The 5,381-nt window shown below is 28.9% G+C and overlaps 1 long non-coding RNA gene across 1 annotated transcript; it reads right to left on the minus strand.

The window, feature by feature from the left end:
* Positions 1 to 333: 333 nt before the first annotated feature.
* On the minus strand, positions 334 to 4,703 carry LOC133200662 (uncharacterized). Its single transcript, XR_009722986.1, has 4 exons — positions 4,635 to 4,703; positions 4,449 to 4,540; positions 4,220 to 4,303; positions 334 to 430 (listed from the first exon to the last, which is right to left on the minus strand). It is a non-coding gene; the product is annotated as an uncharacterized LOC133200662 (long non-coding RNA).
* Between the last annotated feature and the right edge of the window lie 678 nt (positions 4,704 to 5,381).

Below are 5,381 nucleotides of genomic sequence, written 5' to 3' on the forward strand. Positions count from 1 at the left end.
AATTCTTTTAATATTACAGTTGTTCAAAAAGGGAGGCAATCCAATAATAAATATAAGACTGTACTTTCAAAGAATGATAATGCATTTTTATGGAAGATAACTCTAAACATTCAATTAACCTTATAGTCTTTTTTCAAAACTTTGTGTAGCAGTGATCCAACTTTGTACTATCTAAAAATGAAATAAATACTCATTTAAGGAAGAATTATTTGTATATTTGTATGTTACATAGTTATAATGAAATAATATTAAAATTTCAATCAAACAAATAAATTACACATTCCAGAAAAAAAATGATTTTAAGCAGTAATCGTGAAAGGCACTTACTGAGGATGAACAAATTTCCCTCCTTCAAATCTGTATAAAATTCCTGTTCTGTTAAATCGTAAACATCATCATCCTTCTCACAACCATCCAGCCAATACTGCACCTATTATAATATATTTGTATAAGTTAGTCGTGTTTATAATGAGGGAAATTGTTTTAAAATCTACTTTGCTTAAAGACACAGACAGGTACACAAAGTAAGACATTACAAATACAAGACACACATATATAGGTATAGAGTTGACATGAAAATTAAAGTTTGATATCTTTTATATCTATTTAAAGCACACTATATTGCTCAAATTTTATTAACCTCACACCATGTTATGTTACGCTTCATGGTAATGAACTGTGATGAGTTTTGAGAAGATAGTCTTAAATAGAAAATTATAAACAATTAATTGTCTGGAAATGTAAACAATACAAGATATGAAAATATGTTGCTAATTTTTAACTTCAAAATGTTTACACATGATAATTATTGTACACTTTACTTTTCAAATAAAGTGTATGTTTTTTAAGTACTGTTCATCACTCCATGCCCAATTTTAAACACCTTCAATATGTTATAAATACTTCAGAAAATATAACATATGTGAAAGGAAGAAAAGTATATAGTAGTAATCAGTAATGCAGGCATACTGAAATTCATTAACACAGGGTATCGAATTGTTTACAAAGTCAAGTCAGATGATGAAAATATGATGTTAATAACATATGTCGTCTTCCTTGTCCTGTTTTCATTGAATGAAATAGAAAAATTGTCTTAAAAATATTATTTATACATGAAGAAAATTTTCAAATATAACTTGACATTGTATACATAATTATCATTTATGAATACAATACACATCTTAAATAGGTCATGGGATGTGGAATTGTTACAGTGATTTACCAAATTTTCATTATGTGATTTACTTACATGCAAACACACTATACCATTTCAAAACAGGTTTAGTGTAAACTTCATATTAAACGCTTAATATTGAAATAATCATAAATTACTTTGAATATTCCATTTTCATAACCAATGATTTCTCCATTCCATTCAATGTTTTCGAAATCACTATTTGTCCACACATGAAGAATAAGTTTATTAACTAAAGTAGATGGGTTTACTTCATGTTGAGTCCCTTCATTTTTCAGTATGATGATACACTTTAAGTTGTCTACCAATTTCTCGAGGGTAAAAATTTTTCCTTTCTCTGAAAATTTTGTTAAAATTTTATGTTCTTTTGCAAGTGGAAATACTGTTTTGTATAAATTTAATTGCTTTTTGACTGCTGTTATTCTTTCTGTCTTCTTCTTTATCTCACCTAAGGCATTATCAACTTTATTTTCAGTATCCCATAATCCATCATCAGTTATATAATCTACGGCTTCGTTCACCTTTCTTTCTTTTCGCTCTCTAATGGCCTGTACATTCTGTTGTCGTTCATTAATAATTTTCAGATGGTTTTGAAATAATATTTTTTTTCCAATTTATTCTTTGATAAAGCTTCCCTTCCTTCCTTCCTAATATTACACAAAAGTTCTTTTTTTTTCTGATGTTGTCTTTTCCTTTAACCACTTATCTGTATTGTTATCACAAAATAAGATGTGATTTTCCACACTAAAAACAGTAGATGTTGGTGCGTCTATCATTTTTTTGTCCAGTCTTCCCATAAGTCTCTCCACCGAAATATTATTGGTGGCACAACTACTGCACTTATTTAAAACATCTTCAGATGGATTAAAAAAATTTCCTGTTTCTTGTATAAAGGGACTAAAAAGAGCTAATGACTTGGTTTTTAAAGATACACAAAACTTTTTTAAAATTGAACATGTTATATCATTATTAAAATCATCATATAAAACATCCTCAAATTCATCATTTGGTAAGAAAGGACCATAAAACAGAGTAATTTTCCTTGATAAAAGTAAAATGGGTTCCTGTATACAAAGATCTAAAAATTCAACTACCCTTCTATAAACACTGCCCATAGACAAAGCATTGGGTAACTCTTCTGCTTTTGACCAATAAGGTTCAGTAAAGGACTTGCATAAAATACCAAGTGCTCTTAAAATACATAAAATATAATTATTTTGTAAGCCACACACAATAAAATCAGTAACAGAATTCAAAGTGCCCTTTGAAGATAACAAGTACTGTAAAATATGTTTTCTTAGACAAAAAATTCCCAAGGAATTATAAAACAAAACATTAAATCTATTTCCTTTCACTTTCACCAGAGGAATTGTATCAATACCTTGTTCCTTAATATAAGTAGTTGTTAAAAAAGGATCGCCTGTTCCATCTTTAAAAAAAGTTTTGATACACATGAAATAAGATAAAAAGTATAAGACTCTCTAATCTTACAAGATACATTGTTAAAAGTAATATTTACATCTTTTTCAAAATTTAAAATTTCTTTCAAACACTGGTCTGAGAACTGTAAAAGAGCATGTACAGAGCATTTAAAAGAATAAAAATCTTTGTCACAATTAAAATCATCCCTGCATTTGTTCATTAAAATATTATTCACCTTCTCTTCTGTAACACTACGATCTGTCATAAAACTGGAAATATTATTTAAAATATCACAAGACTGACCATCAGTTATTTCATTTAAAATATTCAAAGTAGTTTGAACGTAAGTATCAGCCTTGCCGTCACTTACTTCTTTCAATCCAGCTGTAAAAATATTTTCATCTGTAGCTATTTTTAAACCATAAAAATGTCTACCTTTTTTAGTAGTCGCATCTCTGTGCATGGTTAAATTCTGTGTATTTAAAAACTTCTCTTTCAATTGTTTTTTACATAAAATACCCATTTCATTACTAAAAATTGCATTTGTACTCTTAGATGGTAGTTCTTTCACTTTAAAATTCACTAAAGATAAAACAGCATTAACTACTGGCTCAACATGTTCAATGCCAATGTTATGTGATCTAAAAAAATAAATAAGTTCCCTAATTCTATGGTCATATGGTCTGCCTCTAGTATTTTCTCTAAAATCTAAAACTTTCACTTTCTCACTCTCTTCCTGTTCTTCCTCTCTCTCACAACGTAAAATATCAAGTTCTTTTTTTAAATCATTTAAAATCACGTTTAAGGAATTACATTGAACACTTCTGTCTTTCATAATTTTCTCAACACATACTTTTTTGTCTTCTTTCCTGTCTATCTTCTCTTCCTTTTCTCTCTTCATTTTCCTTGTTACATGTAATTTTGATCTTAATGTTTTAATAATTCTGTCTTTTCTTTGTATCGCTTGTTCATATCTTTTGGACTTCATTTTCTGCAGGTGATCTTTCAACAGCACTATTTTTTTTTGTAAATGAATAATTTTGATACTCTCATCTGTTGGAGGAGGGGATGGTGGTTGCAGTGGTGGTGGTGGGTCAGATTTGGATGTTACACATGCTGAATCTCTCACTGGCATTTTAAAGACACTTTTCAAAAAGTAATCACATTCGCTATTTTTTTCCCCTCTAAGCCGTTCCATCTTTGCTTTAGTTCTTTTAATTTTTACATAAAGTGACTTTTTATCAATTTCTTCCCTACTCTTACCAATAACACTGCATATATCACTCTGGATCGAATTAATGTTTCCTTTGCATCTGTCGTATATTTCGATCACTAATTTGTTCGTTAGGGACATTCTGATTATGAATAGTTAGTTATAAACAAATATATTTACCCTATGTACACATACTATGTTTGCTGTTTTGAAAGAAATGATCATACTGTTAGTAAAACAAGACAAACACTAGACAAATACACACACATAACACACATACATAATTCATAGAGATAGTGTCGCCTGCAATTGTATTTATTTTCTTCTGACCGACAGATGGACAAGTGCCATGATAAGTGATCCCTGTGTATTATTCAAAAAGTACATACCTTAAAAGCTCAACAGAATTATTTTTCTATATTTTTTTAATATCTTTGGTAAAAATCCTCAATGACGAAAAATGAAAGATGAATCTGAAAGTAAAATTAATAATATACTTAAACTTAACAAAATTACATTTTACATGATTAATTTCCAAGAATTATATTAATAAATTGTTACATTTTATATATCTAGCGGAGTTCATTAGTATTGTTCTTTATATTGAACAGAAATTACCTTCAACTTTCCACACTAACTGTATGTACAGGAATAAACAAACAGGTGAAAGAATATATACACAATGTCTCAGGCTAGGTAATCAGTGAAATCTGGAAAAAAAATGCTTTTATGCTTGTGAGGTTATAAAATTGGAGATCATTGGATGTAAACAATATGACATTCATTCAATGAAATTCTTATTACCTTGATTATCCAGCAAAGATTTTTCTATTTACAGTTCATACTCAAAGCATTCCAACAAGTGAAATTTATCTGCAAAAGGGAAAAGAACCTAATATTCACACTCCTTGATTGAAACAGACTATGAAGAAAGGGGGGTAACTCAATTGTAATAACTGATGAAACTATTGGGAGGCATAAAATGAAGTAAATAAACCAAACCTTAACTTGAATTGTCGTAAATATATATTTTATATGCAAAGTTTACATATATCAATTAATTCTTGTAGGAAACAAAACGTATGTCATCAAATTGCCATTGTATTCAATATTTTTCTAGTCCCATTCATGGGCAATTATTCTTTAAAAAATCAGCAAGAAAAATCCATAGATTCCAAAATTCCAGTACTTGTACATATTGAAACAGTATCTCTATCCTTTATGAAAATGTGTGAAACTTGAGCGTACTCTATTATTATCCTTCAAAAAAAAATTCTTTCTTTTTTTCATTACGTCCGTGTGTATCATAAAATGCCAATATTCATGATTTACGTGAATTTCCTAAAACAGAAAAATGTTTGAAGGATGATGCTTACTCAAAACTTATCAACATTACTTAAGTTTTATTATGTCAAAGTCCTATCTTTTTTAAATTAATTAAAAAACAAAAGACACTTACTCACTCCGAGTCATCTAAGTTAACATGGCCGACTCTGAACAAGTTCTGCAATAGATTAGAGTTATCGTTCTTGACAAAGATGGCGTTATTTG

The sequence above is a fragment of the Saccostrea echinata genome, unplaced genomic scaffold (genome assembly GCF_033153115.1).
Source record: "Saccostrea echinata isolate AGI-Se365-2 ecotype Australia unplaced genomic scaffold, CSIRO_AGI_Sech_v1 ptg000040l, whole genome shotgun sequence".
NCBI classification, from domain to species: Eukaryota; Metazoa; Mollusca; class Bivalvia; order Ostreida; family Ostreidae; genus Saccostrea; species Saccostrea echinata.